General features: G+C 36.8%; 1 long non-coding RNA gene across 1 annotated transcript in view; it reads right to left on the bottom strand.

Annotated features, from left to right (window-relative positions):
* LOC148778581 (uncharacterized) overlaps positions 1 to 23,062 on the bottom strand; it is a 38,686-nt gene that overhangs the window by 14,358 nt on the left and 1,266 nt on the right. The window contains exon 2 of the long non-coding RNA XR_016038838.1: positions 9,381 to 9,551. This is a non-coding gene — a long non-coding RNA (uncharacterized LOC148778581). The remainder of the gene's footprint in view (positions 1 to 9,380; positions 9,552 to 23,062) is intronic.

Below are 23,062 nucleotides of genomic sequence, written 5' to 3'. Positions count from 1 at the left end.
ACTAAAGTAGACCACTTATACACATAAAAAGGGTAAATAAATATGTAAATAATTTGCTTTCTACTATTCAGAGAAATTCAAGTGAAAGATATAAGGAAATATCAGTCTTTCCCTACCAAATTGGCCAGGTATATATGCACATAGAGAGAGAGAAAAAAATGCCTAATTAGTTTGGTAACTAACTAGGGGGATTACTTCAGTTACTAGAAGTGAGCACATGAATTGGTAAACCTTTCTGGAGGGCAATTAAAATGATACCTTCGAACTATGATTTCTATCTTAGGGAAAAAAAGCATGTTATAGCAGCAGTAATTGTATTAGTGAAAAATTTTAGAAAGCTATTATAATAAATGGAGACAATAAGTCTTAAACTAAAATATATTAATATAAATTGAGAAAATATATAGATATCGTGAAATATTGAGAAATATATAGATAATTTAAATTACCTGTGCCATTACCCGTACTATTCAGAGAAAACTTAAGATTTTCTGTTTCTGTAGAAAAATACAATGGACATGAACTTGGGCAAACTTCGGGAGATGGTGACAGACAGAAAGGCCTGGTGTGCTGCAGTCCTTGGAGTTGCAAAGTGTCAGATATGACAGGGTGACTGAACAACAGCAACAATAGAAAATATGTGTTTCTCTTTCTGTTTCTAGATCTTATTGCCTTCATACTTCATGTGTAATATTTTACATATGGGATGAATCTGCAAAATAATTTTGCAATTAATGTGAATTATTTATTAATTTGAATATATTTTTATGTCAGTGGATACATTTATTCAATTCTTTTTAGTGGCCACATGGTAATCTATTCTATGGGTGTTCCATATATTATTTTAAAAACTGCATAGTATATAGTTTCTTTATAATTTTTCACTCTAGGGAAAATATTGCAAAAATTAAAGCTAAATTTTTAATATTTATTTTTAAGTAATAAACTTTAAATATATTAAAAATATTTCAGTGTTCTCATCTTAAAATATTGAATTTTTATATTGATATTAATAAATTTAAAACTGTAGGAAGTATGGAAAGTGATTTCATTTATACTGACAATATTATATGCATAGTTGGAAACTTCATGAACATAAAAACATTTTTCATATGGGTCTGCACCCACTGAAGAAGACCCTAAATTGTATCCAGCAATCTTAATTATTGGGTTAGCCTAAAAGGTCATTCGGGTTTTCCTGTAATATCTTATGGAAAAATCTGAATGAACTTTTTGGCCAACCCAAAAATTTCTATATAGTTAGCCTGTTTCAGTTCACTCATTTCTTGTTTAAGATGACAGAAATCATTTGATCAATTAAGACATGTACGTTTTATAAAAAGTCATGAACATACCAATCAAAAATAAATTTATTTAGGACCATGTATTAAAAGAATCAAAATAATTGGGGAATTGCTTGGTGACCTAGCAGTTAGGACTGGGTGCATTCACTGCTGTGGCCTGGGTTCGATCCTTAGTTGGGGAGTTAAGATCTCATAAACCACTGAGTGTGGTCAAAAAAAAAGGAACCTCTGGAAAATAAATTCTATAATGAAACTCAAAATAATAATAATGATAATAATAATTTATTTAAAACATCTAGTACAATGCTTGGCAAATGACAATGCTTAATAAAGCTTGCTATTATGATTATTAACATTAAGTAATATGGGAGACATATGGTTGTGAGAGCTGGACTGTAAAGAAGGTAGAATGCCAAAGACTTGATGCCCTTGAAATGTGGTGCTAAAGAAGACTCCTGAAAGTCCCTTGAACAGCAAGGATATCAAATCAGTCAATCTTTAGGGAGATAAACTCTGAATATTCACTAGAAGGACTGATACTGAAGCTGAAGGTCCAGTATTCTGGTCTTCTGATGTGAACAAATGTCTCATTGGAAAAGTCCCTGATGCTGGGAGAGATCGGGGGCAGAAGAAGTAGAGGGCATCCGAAGACAAGATGGCTGGAAGGCATCACCGATGTCATGAGCATGAACTTGGGCAAACTCCAGGAGATGGTGTGGGACAGGGAAGCCTAGCATGGTGAAGTCCATGGGGTCACAAAGAGCTGGACACGACTGGGCAACTGAACAGCAACAACAACAATGTGGGGGAAATAAAAGACACAGTTCTTGACATCAAGGAACTTAAAATATTGCAAAGATAAATTCCAACAGTTTCCATATTCTAGCTGCAAAACTAGTGAATGCTAAAAAAAGTAAGAGTTGCTCTGCTGAAAATAACAATTCTTATTTAGGTTGTTATACTGAATTTCATTCATTCTTTAATTTTTCATCAAAATATCTCATTTTGAGAGGACTTTTTAAATATATATGCTTCTTTGTTAGTATCTGTAAATTTTAGTTAAGTTTACTCCTCGGTTTGCTTTTGCAGTTCCTCTAGCTTTATGCATATATTTTTTTTTAAATCTAGGCCAAATACATGATATATGTTTTATGCAGCCACGATCTTAGCATAGTACTTTAGTACTGATTAATGACCATCATAATAGATTAATCAATTCTGTTAGTAAGTAAAAAGTTCTAAACGTGAGTGTGTATGTGTGTGTGTGTGTCTAGAATTATGAATGTATATATCTGAAATATGTACTACTCTAAGTCAACATAATGGTTGCCATAGAAACAGCAAACAGGAAACACTCACAGCTGACATAGCAAGAAGATAAGGGGCAACAGCTTTGAAAAAATTGTGAAATACTATAGGCTAAAAAGTTAGAAAAATTAACTGTGTTTAAAATTAATAGTCTTTATTTCTTCCAAACAAGTTTCCTCAAAGATGGAATTAAATATCCCAAATGCTGGCATTGTTAAGATTCAAAATATATACATTTTTTTAAATGTAGAAAACTGTAGGCATTAGTGCAAATTTTAAAATGAATATGTTAAGTATTCTTCATGAATAAAGTCATTTATTAATATGATTTAAAACTAAAATATGTACAATTTTTATATCTACTAACATTATCATCGAGCATAAAAATATATACTACTGAATGCATTTCAGCCTCCAAACATCACAGTTAAGGTACCCACTATTGTAATTCAGCCAGAAATATCTAGTGCTTTTAGTATTTGTTGAAGCAGTCTTTATCAGCTTTCACAGTGCTTTGGTAATCATTTTAATAGAATTTGTTTTTAGGTTTTTATTTTTTGTCATGCTAAGACCACTGCAGATGTCCATGAAGGATCTTAAAGTGATTTATATAAATCAAGTTTCATAACATTTCTTGCAGATTTCTAGAGCTGTAAATTACATAAATCTTTATTACCACTCCATTATTATAATACTTGTGAGATGAGATAAAACCAAATGCAAAAAATTGAGTGTCCATTTCAATTTTATCTCGCTACAAATACTTCCCTACCTGAAAATTAAACATCATTCAAAGAAAATACCTTTCTAGTTTTTACGTTTTGACCTTTGGTTGAAAATAAAGTATTTATGTTTTGCTATATTTATTATGATTGCTCTTTCTTCATTATGCTTAAAAACTGTACTTTTAACCTTAATCTAACTCTCAATAGAATTCAGTAAATTTCAGACATTTAACTATTATAGTTCATGCCAGATCACTGTAGCTGAACATATAAAACATATGGTACAACAATTCTGTGGCCCTAACACATTCCCAGTTTATTTCCAAATGGTTCAGACAAAAAAGAAGCAACATTTTCAGAGTACAAACAAGTACTTTCCAGAGTGAAATGGTTAAATACTGCAGCCAATTCAGAAATAGCAACTGGCTTTTTTTTTTTTTTTAACAGAACCAGGTTTAATTCCTTTTTGCATTCACATGCACACAAATATACTTCCCTCGAGCTGTCAGAAAGCATCGGATTGCCTGATTTGCATGATGAATTTTAAAATCTTTTGAGAAACACAAGGACATTTGCTTCAGGCACTATGATTTTATCATCACCATCACAAACAACAATTAGAATGCCAGTCAACCTCTGGTGATCTAACCAAAGCCAAAAGGTCTTAAGACTTTGAATGGTTAGTAGAACCATTGTTAATAGAATGGTTAGTAGAATTTTAATCACCTAAATTCATTTGGATCCATTTTTCAAGTCACAATATTTTACAGTTCGATAATCATCTCTTTATTGCCCAAGATCACTCTGGATGACCCTAAAACCAAAGTATGATTCTTATCAAGAAGCTTAAAAACTCAAATACTGTAAGAAATATTTGTAAACAACTTATATTGTCAGACAAAAATATTCTGATCATTAATGTAAAGGTGGTGTCCTTACTATTTAATTCAACTCTAATTCTTGTACTGTTCATGAAATACCACTACAATATCTATTGCATCTATAGATATCCCAAGTAAAAAAAATAAATGTGTGAAAATGGAAGATTTTTCTATGGTTTTCTATTTTGGATTTCACGCTAATAGGGTCTTATCCCTTGAATGATGTGAGAAATAGTACATTAACACCACCAGAACTATCTTTATAATTAGCTTCTTATAATACCTGAGAGTTAAAACCACAAGTAATGTGCTGTTTTCCTAGATTTACTATGATATTGACATATAAAATTTCATTTGAAACTTGGTCTAATTGTGTTTTTATATTTAAAGTCAAATTTAAGTTTTACAGGGCTTAAAACAAGCAAATATGAAAGCCAATTCTTTACCTAACCAGTAAAACAGAATATAATTACTGCATTTAGTCAGAAGCTGTGACTGAGTCTCATTGAAATGCAAGGTAAGTGGGTTTCTGAAGTCTTGAATTATTGAACAAGTAATGTAGGGTCCTGGAGTTCAAGGGATGGAAGGGTATCATTATCTTTTTTTTTTCTTCAAGGAATCCAGGATGACCATTCACCCTTCTGGCAAAAGTGGAATGCTTAGGGTTCTATTTCTAAGTAAATCAAATAAACTTCTATTTGTTAGCTGCTGTTGAAGATGCACACTGCAAACTGCATCTCACCTATTTTCATCATAATATTTTCAGATTATCACAAACAGCATTATGTCACCAAGACAAACCAATTTCATTCATGTAAACATATAACACGTTTGCTGTAAGATATTTCCATCATTGTCAGGGACACACAAAGTCTCAACAGTCTGCCCTGTCACAGAAAGAGGAAGAGGAATTGTTCATTCACACTCATATTGAATTCTCTGTCCATTATTTCTTTAGGCTCATTGAATTTATTCATAAACTCATCACTGGTGTTGTATTACAGCCAGGAGATAATCATACTTTCTATAAAAACCAACTTAAAAAAAAAAGGCAACAGAAGATGAGGTGCCAATTACCTTCACCAAAAGATATGCTCACTGTTTCTAAGAGGAGATGGCACAAAAGATAAAGCGTGTCTGACTTGATGATTTGGGTCCTCTACTTAAATAGTCAGTGACGAAGCAGACCTGTTAGACAGCAGCACAGTCTAGAGAAAGGCCAGCCCTCTAGGGATCTACAATAAAGTTCTCTGCCACTATCTCACATCTGGATTCTTGTCAAGTTCATCTCCCTGAGCTGTGGTCTCCATATCTGTAAAATAAGGGCATCTATCTAGATGTTCTCAAAGGCTCTACAAGTTCTAAAATTCTTTGAATTCAAAATGAGGGTTGTCAGTACTAATTCTTTTTTTCTTACTCCTATAAAAGATCATTGGATACTCTAAAAAAATTTAAATGGAGTTTCTTCCTCAATTGTCCAATTTTATAAAATAATCTCCAATTTTGTGCTGGAAATCAGGCTGTGAATAACCCACAGAAAACCAGAAATCCACCCATTACGGTTACATTTCCATTTATTCTTTTTTGCCCCTCCTCCTCACTGTTTATCCCAAATCAGAGTTTTGACCACACATTCAATTACAAGTTGTTCAATGATGCCTATCTCTGTTTCCTTACAGAGGAGTATCAGTAAATATTTCCTGCAAAATCCTTGAAAATTTGCAACAAAAATGCTGAAAAAGCTAATCAAACTTTGCAGCTGCTTTCTTTACTAGCCTGCCGTCTCCTCTGTACACAGTAGATGTCTCCTCCTCCACAAACTTGTGCCACGGTGATGAAACAGGAAAGTTATGACCAGATAGCAAAATAGTTATCAAATAGTTTATTTCATCAAAATAAAACCACTCTCCACTCAAACTTTTACCCTCCAGGGAACTGTTCAGGTGCTCATAACTAGTGCCTGACATAATTTTTCAAACCCCTCTAAACCACCAGAACATCACTTTCATCTGGAAAGTATCTTGAACTGCAATTGTAAGAGCTGATGGTGTTTAAACGAACATTACAGGTACTTTGTGAACTCACAAGCTATAGAAATCAATAGGCACCTTGCATAGAGAAGGCCTGAAATTGATTTTTCCAGGAGAGAGTCAATTTGTAACTTTAGGAGAAGCACAGACACCAGGGAGGAGGTTTAAGCATGCTGCAGGCTTAAAAAAAGTTGTGTGGAAATGCTGCACTGCACTGGAGGAGGAAGATCTCAAAGAAAGAGGGTCTAGGTTGGTGGTGTTTTTCAGGAGTGGCTAGAGTCTGATGCTGGGAGGGATTGGGGGTGGGAGGAGACGGGGACGACAGAGAATGAGATAGCTGGATGGCATCACCGACTCGATGAACATGAGATTGAGTGAACTCCGGGAGTTGGTGATGGACAGGGAGACCTGGCCTGCTGTGATTCATGGGGTCGCAAAGAGTCAGACACGACTGAGCGACTGAACTGAAAGCGGAAAAAGTTGAGAAATACTAGGAGACCCTGCCATTCTCTGGGACTTTCAGAATGAGCGCTTTCAAGGGACACAGAAGGTATTTAATAGAATGTTCTGAGGGTCTTGAATTTAAATGCATACTGTTGCTTTTTGAAGGACAAGGGCATCCAGTGGACTCTTTCTCTACAGTTTTATTTTATTTATTATTTATTATTGGAGGCTAATTATTTTACAATATTATATTGGTTGGTTTTGCCATACATTGACATGAATCCGCCCTGGGTGTACATGAGTTCCCCTTCCTGAACCCCTCTTCCTGAACCCCCCTCCCACCTCCCTCCTCCCCTTATCCTCCCTCTGGGTCACCCCCGCCCACCAGCCCTGAGCATCCTGTAACATGCATCGACCCTGAACTGGCGATTCGTTTCACATATGACAAGGTACATGTTTCAATGCCATTCTCCCAAACCATCCCACACTCACCCTCTCCAGTTTTAAAAAATTTGTCTGAAATTATAAAAATAATGTATTTTGTTCTTGAAACTGGCCAAGAGAAGAGATCTTACGTTCTCACCGTCACCAAAAAAGAAGAAAAGTAATTATGTGAGATGATGACAGTGTTTATTAGTTTGACTGTGGTAATCATTTCACAATGAATATGTGTATTAAAATATCATGTTGTGCGTATTGCTGCTGTTGCTGCTAAGTCACTTCAGTCGTGTCCGACTCTGTGCAACCCCGTAGACGGCAGCCCACCAGGCTCCCCCATCCCTGGGATTCTCCAGGCGAGAACACTGGAGTGGGTTGCCATTTCCTTCTCCAATGCGTGAAAGTGAAGTCGCTCAGTCGTGTCCAACTCTTTGCAACCCCATGGACTGTAGCCTACCAGGCTCTTCCGTCCATGGGACTTTCCAGGCAAGAGTACTGGAGTGGGTCGCCAGTGCCTTCTCCAGTTGTGCACATTAAACATATATAATTTTTATTTATCAAGAAAGTAAAAAATTCTCTAAAAATTAATCTGTTCACTCAATATAGGAGTCTAAGCATCATTCGCTTCTTTGGTGGCTCAAATGGTAAAGAATCTGCCTGCAATGCAGGAGACCTGGGTTCGATCTCTGAGCTGGGAAGATCCCCTGGAGAAGGAAATGGTAACCCACTCCAGTACTCTTGCCTGGAAAAATCCCATGGACAGAGGAGCCTGGTAGGCTACAGTCCATAGGGTCACAAAGAATTGGACAAAACTGAGTGACTTCACTTTAACTTTCAAGCATCATTCAGTGTTCAGTGCTCTTCTAGGCTCTTCTGTGGATGACAGGAAGGAATTGATAAATTTCAAACAAAATGTATCCCCCCAATAAATCTGACTTCCCTATGTAACCAGAGAATCTCATTCTCCAAACAGCTATTGCTTTCTCCCTTTGCCTGAGTGTTCCTTTATCTTCTCCCTACTGTTTTATACTTTGTACTAAGTTCTACTTTAGTCAAGAGATAAATAATACAGAGGCTAAACATTGTTATAAAGTTTTACCTATTTTAATCCTAAATCCTTCTAACAGTGATGATGGAGAATTCATGAAAACCAAACAATTTTTTGAATTCTTGGCGGTTGGGGAGAGGAAGTTTAAAGATGGAATTAGAGGGGTCACATTGTATAAATGTCAGTGTGAATTTTAAAAGGTTGTTTTGGTGAGCTAAAAAAAAAAAAAAAAAAATCCCCAAACACAAATGCCCTACAAAAATAATGCTAGGAAATACTATCGTGGAAAAGAAAAAACTTCTCTTTTGTGTTGGATAATTTTTACTTTTATTTAAGGAATGCACCTTTAAAAAGAAATTTATACCCATCAGGGTGAACTTAGGGGGCTTTTATTGACCTTTTTTTAGTTTTTCTTTGAACGATACTAACATTTCTAAAAAATAATTTTTAAAATCACATAGTGTTGAATGGACATGGATACGTTAGAAAAGATTTGCCTGTTTCAAAGTCTTCATATGAGCATCTGTCACAAGGAATGCAACTTAAAATGGCTACAAATTCAAGTCTGAACATATCACACTAAATTAAATGATGCTGTTCACATTAATAGCATAGGAGAAGTATATATGTATGTATGTATGCTCAGTCATGTCTGACTCTTTGCAACCCCATGGACCGTAGTCTGCCAAACTCCTCTGTCTATGGGATTTTCCAGGTAAGAATACTAGAGTGGGTTGCTATTTCCTTCTCAAGGGTGTCCAAGGCTTTCATTTCAGATTAGCATTCTTTTAAAAACAAACATCATTTTCTCACCCTGGAAGTGAATGTTTTGGACTCAGGACTGCAAATATTCCACAACTCATTAACCAGTATTAGACGTTCAAAAGAGCTCAAGTGATTTAGATTTCAAAAGGATGGCTCTGCTTCAGAAAGCTGAAGACACACAGGAAATTATTTTCACTTGCTATTTGCTTACCTTAGTTTGGACTCATTTCGGCCTCTCATACTCACTCTGTAGAGATAAACAGGAGTAGACTACTGAGAGTTAATTAACCAAAATGGTATCATGTTTTACTAATTAAGTCTGTTTTGATAAACAGCTGAGGGGCAAATATAAGCCAATCGATACAGATGAAAATTTCAAGAATCGACTATACAACACAATGTAGAGTACAACCTGAGATACAGCCTCAGATGCTTACCAGTAAAATGACTAGAAGTGGATGGATTGACACTATCAACACTGGCAGCGCTGTCACAGCTAAAAACTTCATCATCGGATTCCTGCACAGAGGAGCAGGGTAAGGAGCCATCAATTTCTTCCAACGCCCCCTTGAAAATTCCACTCATCGCTGCAGCAGTGTCACATGTAACTGTAACAAGAATGGGACACAGAATACTGAGACATCTGGCCGCTGACTGCACAGCCAAGGTCTCCAAGTCGTTCTTTGGAGGTGGTGGGGAGGGCTGTAATTTTGGAACCACATCTGCCAGGGTATCATATCCATGCAGAAATAATTCTTTCCATAATGTTTGAAAGTACTTCTACCCTGATTCATTCCTATTTGCAATGAATATTTCTCATTCTGAAAAGAGTATTTTATAAGAAAAAGTCAAAATTAAAAATGTGAAATCAGAGGGCTGCATAAGGAAATATGGTTCAGCGTTTTGAAACGTCAAAACAGGAGTCAAATACATTTATTTGATTTGTTCTAGTAAATCGTGTTCTGTCATTGAGAGAGCCAAGGTTCAGAACGAAATAGATCACTCACTTGCATGCTGTCATACCCAGAGCATACTGATTAGGGCATGTCTATCTTGCTTGGGATTTCTTTTTTTCTCAGGTACAAAGGCAGCTACTTTCCTGGGGCTCTTTGTCCGTCAAAAATCAAATTGGTTGCTAGGAACGGCTGTACCTACAGAATTTAGATGCCTTATCATGTTTCCAGTCAGTTCAGCGGAGCTACAGGGAATTCTGGAATCCTGTACCATGGAGGCTGGCTGAATAAATTTTATGCAGGGTAAATCACAGTCCCTAAATCCTATGCTGGATAAAATATTAATTTGAGCCTCTTCATTCTTTGTATCAACATGGTCAATGAAAGCCAGTCTGAGATAGCCTGATACATTTTTTTTAAATTGTTAATATCAATTTAGATGAGTCATTAGACCCCTTAGAGTAATAATTTCCTCGTAGCCATGAAGTAACTCTGATGATAATCAGTGGTTGCAAACACAAATTCTTACAATGGCAGTTAATTTCAATGAGTAAAGAGGACCAGATATAATAAAATCATCTCAGTTCTCTCATTTTTCTGCTGTTATTTGTAACAAAGGTATCAAGGAATACTTCTCTACCCTAAGAAAAATGATAGCATAGGAACCATAATAAATGATCTCACAACCAAAGAGACAATGGGTAGTAAACAGCGTAAACTGTGGAAAACTGGAGATGCACACACAGGCCAAAGTGGGAAGCCACTACTTAGGTCCAGGTCATTTCACCGCCATGCTCTCCCAATAGAACCCACTCTAAAATCTGGCCAATGCCCCAGTCACATTCAGAAGCAATCCTTTACACTTCACATGCCCCACCTCCTTATTAATTTTGTTTGTAAAAGTAAAATTAAAGGAGTGATTCTTATGTTACATTGTAATGTAAAGCCCCTCTTAGATTGGCTCTATAAGATAGACAACGGTTTAGATCTGTGGCTTAGCAGGATTCACAGAATAAGGATTAAAAATGTTCTTTTCGTTACTAGCCCAACACAATACCTGAAATGCCCTTGCTAGAGACACATAAGTTGGGAGAACAAACTTATTTTACAAAGATGCTTGCACAATACATGCTACCAAGGAGAGGTGGTATCTTAAGCCATCAAACCTCAGCATGGCAATCCTATCTGTAATAAGGAACAAGTCAAAATAGAGTGACTTTCTTAAAAAATCTGGCCACTTTCATTTGCCTCTCAGTGACCTCATGGAGTCTCAATGTTGGTACCTCATGTCAATTTTGGTAGCTGTACTTCTGTGGGGAGTATTTGCTCCAAGTCCTTCCATTGACTAGCTTCCTCTGTTTCTGTATTTTCTGCTTTCTAGTATTCTTAACTGCATACAGTTTTATTTCTGAAATAACATCTATCTTATCATATCTTGAAAACCTCAACACTAAATACCAATTCTCTTGTTCTTTTAATATATTCCAGTTCAGATTGTTGAGTAAGGGAATCTGAGTGTGTTCATTCAGATATTTATGCCATTCTAATAGAAAAGAAATGTGTTTGTTTTCCATACTTTAAGGGGCCATTTATTATTTATTCAATAAATATCTCTTGAGCTTCTACCATGTACCAGTGACTATTTTAGATGCTGCTGCTGCTAAGTCGCTTCAGTCGTGTCCAACTCTGTGCAACCCCATAAACAGCAGCCCACCAGGCTCCCCCGTCCCTGGGATTCTCCAGGCAAGAACACTGCAGTGGGTTGCCATTTCCTTCTCTAATATTTTAGATGCTAGGGAATGCTAAAGTAACCACACAGGAAAAAAAAATCATTCCTCTAACTATGCTCCCCTACTCAGTGTTGTTGGGGAAAGGGTAAATAAACAGATAAGTAAATTAAGTATGATATATGTTCTGTGGAGTTAACTATGAAAAAAGTTAAGTGGTCAAGTGATATGGCTATCAGAAATTTGGCTGTTGGAGAACGCTGCATTTTGAATTAATTGGTGAGCTCATGTTACAGTAAGGAAGGTAAGGAAGCCAGTCAGTCTGACATTTGGGAAAAGAACAGATCAAGCTATAGGAGGCATGTGCCCAAGGTCCTGGTCTGGGCACAGGAGGCAATGAGTTTAGACAAGTGTTGGGGGCTAGATTGTGTAGAGACTGTCAAAACTTTGGATGTTACTCTACATGAGCTAGAGGGCTTAAGTAGTGGAGTGGTAAGATCTCACCTATACTTTAAAAGGACCACTCATTCACCTATCATTTCATCTTTTTATAAAGAGGGCTTATGATAAAGGAGTGGGTTTCACTAGCAGCCGAATTGGTAAAGAATCCGCCTGCAATGCAGAAGACCTCAGTTCGATTTCTGGGTGGGGAAGATCTGCTGGAGAAGGGATAGGCTACCCACTCCAGTATTCTTGGGGGCTTCCTTGGTGGCTCAGTTGGTAAAGAATCTGCCTGCAATGCGGGAGACCTGGGTTCAATCCCTGGGTTGGGAAGATCCCCTGGTGAAGGGAAAGGCTACCCACTCCAGTATTCTGGCCCAGAGAACTCCTTGGACTGTATATCCATGGGGTCGCAAGGAGTCAGACATGACTGAGAAACTTTCACTTTCACTTCATTTATGACAAAGGAAAGGTAAATCTGATGGGGAAATGGAGAAGTCTAGAATTATGGAGGACTTAGCAGCTCAGATGCAATAGTTAAAATCAGAACCTGATAAGTCAGAGGGCTTAAGAGATTTCTTCTGGGGGAAAAGAATTTAGAAAGAGATCAGAAGGGTGAGGAAGGTCAAAGTGCTTCCCAAAGCAACGTGGTTACTTAATTTTACCTACAATCATCTGTGGTATCTAAATCTAACAAATGTTTGATGATAATGGGAGCCACCTTACCTGTTAGGTTTCAAATAGGACCAATTCTGATATATCCGAGCACTTTGTGATACTGCTTTGGCAAATAAAATTAACAATGAAAATGTAAACTTTCTTTCATTATTCTAAAGGAATACTTTTAATTTGGTAGAGAAGAGCCATTATATGGATGGTAACCATTATCAAAGATTTACCTATTGATGGGAAAATGGAGGCAAATAGTTGATAACTATTTTATCCACCACTTTCCCCAAGGTTACTCATTCAAGATTTTTTTCAAAGTAAAATCCATAATTACTACTTGTTACTGCAAGGATTATAGGACTCTGGCTTGGAGTTGACCCTGTTTGAAGGCCATTGGTTGGAGAATCTCTCTTATCGGTAAGCAAATTATGGAGATTTTAAAAGAACTGAAGAAAACCTCCTAAAAACTGAGAGCTGTTGATGGATTTTTTAAAATGTTGATGTACTCTGTTTATTAGTTATAGGAAACTATTTGGAAGTTTTTCTTTAATTGGTATGAAATCAATGTAAATAATTTGTGTGGATTTGCTCACATTTTTACTTTTAGTTCTAGTGACCTTGAAGAAAGTTGAACAGTCATTACGGAGAAAATGAACCATGTAATTAGATAGCTCAGTAAATACGAAGAAAGGGTGGGAAAAAATGTCTCAAAGCAAAAGAAATACTTGGAGAGAGAGAAGAAAAGAGATTCATCCTACTTTGTGTTTGCCATTTTGATTCTACTGTAGTGTGCTATAGTTGTAGTACTAAAATTGCAATGTTACAATTATTTCCATGGCAACAGACAGTGAGATCATGCAGGAGAAGTTAAATTGTGAGAGAAATTAAGATGCTACCCCCATTCAGATGCCTGCAGTAATAGGTGGGAAGGGAGAACAAAGTTATTATAAATATCTTTGATTGAATTTGTCCCAGCCACATAGCCCAGGGAGAGCAATTCTAAATAATATTAAGTCACCCTATAACTCAGAATGCTCTTTTGAGAGTACATGGCTGGAAGAAACTGTTAGCAAACAGAGCGGAGTATGAATGACTTGACTTATATTTTCTAGCACCTAAACAATTACATTATTTGTTAGAAGTCAAAGGTTTTAAAAGTCTAATTCAGGGTCCCCTAACAAGGTCATATGTGTCCTAGGTCCAAAAAAAAAAAAAAATGGAGTTAATTTAGGTTTTCTTTATCTGACTTAGAGGAATGCAGTATTGTTACTGATCCTATATCCAACAATTCCTTTTACAGAGGTATATAAAATAATTTCCTTAATACTTTTCATAATATGAAAACAGTTAAAATTTTGTTTGTCAGTCAAACGTAAGAGTCATATTTTAATTAAAATGTTCAAAACAGCTGAATGCGTTTATACAAAACTATACACTCAAATACACTGTCTAGGTTTGTCATAACTTTTCTTCCAAGGAGCAAGTGTCTTTTAATTTCATTGCTGCCGTCACTGTCCACAGTGATTTTGGATTCCAAGAAAATAAAATCTGTCACTATTTCCACTTTTTCCTAGATAGTGTATTAAAAAGCAGAGACATCACTTTGCTGTCAAAGGTCCATACAGTCAAAGCTATGGTTTTTCCAGGAATCATGCATGGATGTGAAAGTTGGACCATAAAGAAGGCTGAGTGCTAAAGAATTGATGCTTTTGAATTGTAGTGTTGGAGAAGACTTTTGAGAGTCCTTTGGACAGTAAGGAGGTCAAACCAGTCAATTTTAAAGGAAATCAGTCCTGAATATTCATTGGAAGGACTGATGCTGTAGCTGAAGCTCCAATACTTTGACCACCTGATTCGAAGAGCCAACTCATTGGAAAAGACCGTGATGCTGGGAAAGATTGAAGTCAGAAGGAGAAGAAGGCGGCAGAGGATGAGATGTTAGATAGCATCGCTGATTCAATGGACATGAGTTTGAGCAAACTCCAGCAGATGGTGAAGGACAGGGAAGCCTAATGTACTGCAGTTCATTGGATCACAGAGTTGGACAAGACTCAGCCTGAATAGCAACAATGCTGGATTCTAAGGTGGTATACAAGATTCCCCACCCTCTAGTGGGCATTCTTTGTATAACCCCAGGGTTGTGAATATGGTGAAATATCACTCGGTCCACGTCATATGGCAAAGGAAATTTGCATATGTAATAGAAAGATTATCTAGGTGGGCCTGACTTAATCACATAAAATTGAGATTCTCTCTGGTCAACTTTGAAGATGGAAGGGGTCATGTGACAAGGAATATGTGCAGCCTCTAGATGCTAAGAGCGGCTCTAGCCACAGCAAGGGAGGAAGCAGGGACCCTATAACCACAAGGAACTGAATTCTGCCAAGGAGCTTTGAAGTAGATTTTCTCCCAAAGTGACCAAACAAGAATTCAACTGAGCTGACCCTGAGTTCCGCCTTATGAGACATTAGGCTAAGAATTTAGCCACACTCTGTCAGACTTCTGATCTACAGCTGCTGCTGCTGCTGCTGCTGCGTCACTTCAGTCGTGTCCGACTCTGTGTGACCCCATAGACAGAAGCCCACCAGGGTCCCCCGTCCCTGGGATTCTCCAGGCACTATATGCTAAAAGCAGGCATTGTTTTAAATTATTAAATTTGTGGTAATTTGTTGTAAGGCAATAGAAAAAAAAGAAAACATATGTCAACATTTTTAACTTTGTTGTATACATATGAGGTAAGCATTGTTATTAATATCATTTTCAGATTAAAAACTAAAGTACAAAGAGGTTAGATAATGAACCAAGGTCATAACTAGTCTTACAGGCAGCATTCCAACCTAGGCGTTTTGGCACTTGAAATCATATTTTAATCGTTACACTCTTCTTTGATTCTTAATGGTATCTTACTGCTTAAATTGTTTTTGCAATTTCACTATCTCATACAGTACTAATTTAGCCAGCTGATATCCAATGAGTTAATTGCAGCTAATATGGAAAAATAGGAAGAAAAAAGGAATTTTTTAATCCCCTAATGAGGAATAGTATTTAGGAAGCCATTAAAAACCTTGGGGATTACTTTGCCCTTTCCATTCTTAGTTTATTAACAGAAAAGGATGACTAGCAATAGCAACTGAAATTGCATACGATTCATGATTATGCCTTAAATTTTGTGGTGAAAAATGTACTACGTGGATCTATCAGTCTTTACAATATCGTCCAGGTAGATCACTGAATTTCACAGAAAGGGAAACTGAGGCTCAGATAGCTTAAGTAACTTGCCCACATTTACTTAAGTAACTTGCCCACATTTACACAGGCAGTAAGATAGCATGTCTGGGAACTGAATTATTGTCTATATAATGGCAAAGTTTACTATGCATTCCATCAATCATTATGCTATACTATCTAAAGAACTAAAGGTTAGCCAAGGTTATCAGTACAATACCCAGTTTGCACTAGAGGATGCACTAGAAGCAGATGTGCTGACTGGCTGACTGAATCCTCCATTTAGGGGATATATACGTATGCCACTTAACAACAAATGCAAAAATGCAATGTACACCACAGTACAGTCCCCACACACGAGTATATCTGAAGACATATTAGCTATTATCAGTCTTCTTTCTCTGCAGTCTCCCCAGACAATACATCATGTAATTTTTTTTTTTTTTTTACTGCAAGTTTTATTCTACCTTGCTGCGGTAGACTGGGACTTTCACTTGTCCTGTATTATTGCTTACCTTTGCCTTGAGATATACTAAACCCCAGTAAAATAGGTATATTAACTCTTAACACACACCCTCGGTTTCTTTGTAACTGATTCAGTATTGTCACCTGTTCACCAGAATACAAGAAAAATGGCAGAAAGTGGATCTGAAGCATAAGAAAAATAATGCTGAACAATTTAACATTTAATCAGTGTTGCTGAATAACTTCGAATCACAAAAGTGAGTATTTATTAAACAAGAGTATATATATTAGAGATTGATAAAATACATATTACTGTATTTTCTTACACAAACATTAAGATTTATGCTAATAGAAAATTATAATTAATTACATTAATATATAACTTGTCCATTGATTTAATATATGATGGGGTGTGTGTGTGTGCATTCTACTCTTCAGAAACAGAAGAGTAGAATAAAGGAACAGCACAGTGCAGAGAGGACTGTACACAGATGGGATTCCCTGTTAAAGTCAGAGAGAGCTCAAAGGGAGTTTGCACAATAAAAAGTCTGTGATACAAATTTTTTGTGGCTTAATGACATTTATATAACACAAACACTGTCACACTGAAGGGTGCTGACAAAGAAGCACATGAAAGAAAGGGACTATCTTAGCATGTAACGAGTGTCGTCATTGAAAAGGTACAAGGAAAGGGTAAGATGACTATCTGACAAGATCATTCACTTATTTACTCTGAAAGCAAAACAATTTTGGTAAAATTTTGATACATAAAACATAGGTATTATGATAGATGTTGATGACATAAAACAAAGGAAACCCCTTGCCACAGAATTATAACTGAGATAGTTGTAAAAGGTTATAGAGAGGTCAGAGAAGTGACTGGAAGGACCACACTAAAAGCCATGGCAGGGAGTATAAGACAGGCCTGCAGTGGTCTTAAGATTTCTCTTGCTGGTCCTGCTCAGAGTGCGTGATGATCTCTGAATACAGAAGCTTATAATGGAGTCCCTAAACTCAGTTTTCCATTTGACCCTCAGTTCTTGGGAACCTCAGTGGGCAGGTTGGGAGAGTCCACTCAGGGCCCTGTACGGATCCAGACATCACAGTGGCCAAACAATCTAAGGTTTAAGTTTTATGAACTATAAGAAAGGAATTTTAAGACAGCAAAGCAAGAATTTTTTTAAATGACTTTTGAGAACCTTTCCCAATCTTTCTGCCTTAATATGCTGACAGCATCAAAACCAATTTTACCTGGGAGGAACGCTGGGCTGGAAGAAGCACAGGCTGGAATCAAGATTGCTGGGAGAAATATCAATAACTTCAGATATGCAGATGACAGAAAGTGAAGAGGAACTCAAAAGCCTCTTGATGAAAGTGAAAGAGGAGAGTGAAAAAGTTGGCTTGAAGCTCAACATTCAGAAAACAAAGATCATGGCCTCTGGTCCCATCACTTCATGGGAAATAGATGGGGAAAAAGTCAAAACAGTGTCAGACTTTATTTTTTTGGGCTCCGAAATCACTGCAGATGCTGATTGCAGCCATGAAATTAAAAGACTCTTACTCCTTGGAAGGAAAGTTATGACCAACCTTGATAATATATTAAAAAGCAGAGACATTACTTTGCCAACAAAGGTCCGTTTAGTCAAGGCTATGGTTTTTCCCATGGTCATGTATGGATGTGAGAGTTGGACTGTGAAGAAAGCTGACCGCCGAAGAATTGATGCTTTTGAACTGTGGTGTTGGAGAAGACTCTTGAGAGTCCCTCGTACCGCAAGGAGATCCAACCAGTCCATTCTAAGGGAGATCGATCCTGGGTGTTCATTGGAAGGACTGATGCTAAAGCTGAAACTGCAGTACTTTGGCCACCTCATGCGACAAGTTGACTCACTGGAAAAGACTCTGATGCTGGGAAAGGTTGGGGGCGGGAGGAGAAGGGGACGACCGAGGATGAGATGGTTGGATGGCATCACCGACTCTGTGGACATGAGTTTGAGTGAACTCCAGGAGTTGGTGATGGATAGGGAGGCCTGGCGTGCTGTGATTCATGGGGTCGCGGAGAGTTGGACACGACTGAGCGACTGAACTGAACTGAACTGAACTGAATGACTGATGACAAATAATGATTTTCCATGGCTAACCTACCCTGACATAGAAAAGGAAATGAAAGTTTTTGTAAATACATTCAGGAGTCCTGTTTAAGAAGGTGCTTGTTTCATTTATTAAATATATTGTGATAGACCCACAAGATGACAGCAGCTAACTGTATCAACATTAACAAGAAAACAAAACTAGAATGCAGGTTTGACCCTGACAGCAAACTCCCAGAAAATCAAAGAGATTATGACAATAAGTCAAAGTGACCAAGATGACAGGAAACCCAAAGCAGGTCTAAATGGGGAGTTCCGTGCAACTCTAAAATTCCTGTGTTTTTGCACATTAGGGAGCATCTGGTATCCCAGTTTCTTCACCCTCTCCCAAAGTCTTCCTAACTCTTCCTTTCATTCATCCAATATTTAATGCATTATAACTAATACTTAATACAAACCTAGTGTTTGGCTGTTCTTGTTTTGCATAGTTCTTAGTTTCCCACTACAATATCATTGTGAGAATCCTTCTCTGTGCCTTACTTTCTTCACAGGTAAAGTAAGCAGTCTAGGAAGGAATTATCTCTACAGGCCATCTCCACACTTCTAGAATGATGGAAGACTAAAATATTTAAAGGGAATAATGAAAATTAAATGAGTGTTTGCCAAAGGACTTTGTAATCATTATTGTTTAAAGATACAAAATTTTACTTTTACCTAGCGATTTAATATTGTGACAAAAGTGCATGTGAGTCAGGAGAAATGTATCTATAGGAATGTGTTGTGTGCAGTAACTTTTGTTGTACTGGAAGATGATGTGTTAAGCCTTTGATGAACTAAAGTACACAGACCTTCTGGCAATAAATCACATGTCTACAATCTATCTTTTTGGCCATGAGACTAAAATGAATGAATGAAAAAATTGATCTCCCACTAAGTAATTTTCTTTGTGAAGTGTCATCCTTAGAATTAGCATTGACATTTATCAAGGTCATCATAATCTTCCATTAAATGCTTGAAAAGTTACATTGAATCTCTATTCTCAGAGTATGGACATTTAGCGATTTTAAGGTCAAACTATTTAGTCTATTTGTCATCCACTGAGATCTAAACAGTTGACTAAGAAATAGAATGAGTTGCCCAACTGATTCACTGAGATATGTAAAACATTCAAATGTGATCATTACATTGATAAGCAAATCCATTCCTTGCTCCTTGCCTCACAAAATGGTAATTAAAAAATAATAATGCTGCTTTGAATCAATGCCCTTTCTATACTGATATAAAGCTTACACTATACACCAGGTATTAGATATATACCAAGTCAAAAATAAATTCTGATCAAGAATATTTTTGAGTTAGACATGTGCTGTGCTGTGCTTAGTCACTCAGTCATGTTCGACTCCTTGTGAGCCCAATGAACAGTAGTCTGTCAGGCTCCTCTGTCCATGGGGATTTTCCCAAGAAAAGTGAGTGGGTTGCCATTCCCTCCTCCAGGGGATCTTCCCAACCCAGGGATCAAACCCAGGTCTCATGCATTGTGGGTGGATTCTTTACTGTTTGAGCCACCAGAGAAGCCTGAAAATACTGGAGTGGGTAGCCTATCCCTTCTCCAGGGGATCTTCCTGACCCAGGAATTGAGCAGGGGTCTACTGCATTGCAGACAGATTCTTTACCAGTTGAGCTACCAAGGAAGCCCAAATCATGGCCTACCATAGTACAAACACTAACATGATTTTTCATTTGCTTGAATTACTTGAAGTACCTAACACAGTTTGAACAGTGAAACCTGACCTGAGCTCCCTTATCCTAGTGGAATTTCCATTTCTTCTAAATCCCACCCTTCCGTTTCCAGCCATGTAGGGTTATTTGCCAAGGCAGCATATTCTCATTATAGACATAAAGTTGTCTACCTATATTATAGGGGAAACTATTAATATTTCATATTCCTGAATACATTTTGTGAGATTTAAGAGACCTATGTAAACTCACCTATGAATCTGGCAAGCTACTTTAAACAAATAAAAAAGCATAAAGCAGTAAAGAATCACTATTAACAAACACTACTTAGAAATTATCTGTAGCTAAAGTCCATGCCGGAGAAGGCAATGGCACCTTACTCTAGTACTCCTGCCTGGAAAATCCCATGGGTGGAGGAGCCTTGTTGGCTGCAGTCCATGAGGTGGCGAAGAGTCAGACATGACTAGGCGACTTCACTTTCACTTTTCACTTTCATGCATTGGAGAAGGAAATGGCAACCCACTCCAGTGCTCCTGCCTGGAGAATCCCAGGGACAGGGGAGCCTGGTGGGCTGCCGTCTATGGGGTCGCACAGAGTCGGACACGACTGAAGCAACTTAGCAGCAGCAGCAGCAGCAAAGTCCATGCAATGCTTTCTTTTCAGGAACTTGAAATGTACTTGATAATTTTGAATGTGCCTGAAATGAGTTATTTGCACAGGCTGCATAATTCATTTACTAGCCTATCTGATTTGTTAGCATGCTCTTTAATGTCATGTGTTTATGATGAAAGTGCTGCCATTGAAGTGCTTTGTGTGTGTTAATTGATAAAAACTAAGTACTTCCCATTACCCTAACTCTTTTTGAAAAATAACATACTGGCATACCAAATTAATTTAACTTTAAATAATGTATTGCCTACATATTAAATATATTAAAACATGGTTTAAGCTTGTAGTACTTTATTTGCTCCATTGCTAACAATTAATCTAGTAGACTAAGGTTAATATTATTAAAATAAGGTATTATATGTTAAAAGCATTTCAACAAATGGTGAAAGGGAAGATAGAGTTAGGACTCTCATCTGAATTATAATAAAATGCATCCTCCTGCAATGTAGAAGACATAGGAGGCACAGCTTTGATCCCTGGGTCAGGAAGATCCCCTGGAGAAGGAAATGGCTACCTGCTCCAGTATTATTGCCTGGGAAATCCCATGTACAGAGGAGTCTGGCAGGCTACAGTCTATAGGGTCCCAAAGAGTCAGACATGACTGAGCCCACATGCTTCTAATGAGCCAGGAAATATATAGCAGCTTTATGCCGAATTTTCCCTTTCACCAAATATAAAAAAATCATAATGATAATATTTTAGTTTAAAAAATTGCCTAGCATAAAATACCCAAAAAAAAGCAAAAGGTTTCAAATAAAACAAAAAGTATGTATGTGTTTTTATAATCATTCCTATTAAACTTCAAATATATTACCTTAATACTATTGAAAAACAGTTATTAGGTTGTTGAAATATGTAATTTTATATATATATTAGATATATTACAAAGGTAAGGAAATAACTGCATTAACAAAAGATGGCCTGGACATTAAGTTAAAAGACATTTTTAATCCCATATGTCAAAATATGTGTTTAATTCTTTTCACGATCCATAGACTAAACATATATCTCAAGCTTTTCTCTTTTTATGATTGAAATGACTGATACATTAAAAAATGCTTCTTAATTTATTGTCTTGCTCAGTATCCTACTAACTGCTACAAATATAAAGAGAAAAAAGAAAGAAAGTATTCTGTCCAGGAGACAAAGTTGGATATAGTGGTCTCTATTAAAAACCTACATTTGAACCTTTATGTTTACACTAAAGGAAAAGCAAATGGTCTTCCTTTGGCATCACTCACACAGCAGCCTTACATGGGTTTACGTGCCTTGTTTCATCCTTCACTTGGACAGGAACCTCTTAAATGTTTTCTTTCATACTTTTTTTTCTCTCTTGCCTCCACTCCAGTGTGTGCATGCACACATACACACACACATTCTTTTTCACGTAGTCTCTGCAGGAAAAGCTACCATAGTTATCTCATGCAGACGGCTGCCCATGGAGGACAGAAAAGTCTGATTGAGAAAGGGTTTAACTACTTTTCATCCAAAATATGAGAGCCATTAAGTAAATTATAAAAAGCAGCAACAATATACTCTGGTTTTATTCAGAACCTTTCCCTTAGCAATTATTAAAAGGATGATATTTTTAGCCAAAGAAAGCAAAATGCATCTGCAGCAGCTGGTTTCCAAGGAAACAGAATAATTTAAAACCATGTGGAACTCTGCTCTCTAATTTTCATCAATTCCCCTTCATTCTTAGAGGTAGATTTACTTGGAATTTATAATTTTCAAAAAAATGTAGCTGCCGTAACTTATTTTCTTTAACACATTTCAGGAGATGAATATCTGATGCTACATATCACCTTAAATTCCAATCTAAGGGGTGTATTAATTTCTACCATCATTTTGTTTTGAAAAACAAGATCAGAAAAATCCATCAATAATTAGAAACATGGCAGTATTTTAACATCATTTAATTTTTGAACTCCAAAAATAGCTCGAAATAAATTATGCCAGAGTATTTGAGTGGGTCAATATGACATTTAAGTGTGTAAACATATTATTATCTATGCTTGGCACATTTAGATAATTAAAGATAGTTCTCCATTGATTTAGATAATCATTTCATTCAGTAGTTTTTCTCCCCCTCTTTTTTCAATTTTGCAAAATCTGCTATGTTTTTGTCTGTTCTTCAAAGGTAAAA

The sequence above is a fragment of the Moschus berezovskii genome, chromosome 2 (genome assembly GCF_049115385.1).
Source record: "Moschus berezovskii isolate FMDL1 chromosome 2, NW_MosBer_1.0, whole genome shotgun sequence".
Classification (NCBI taxonomy): domain Eukaryota; kingdom Metazoa; phylum Chordata; class Mammalia; order Artiodactyla; family Moschidae; genus Moschus; species Moschus berezovskii.
The sequence above is the reverse complement of the archived record's forward strand: the minus strand, read 5'-3'. Positions and strand labels throughout refer to the sequence as shown.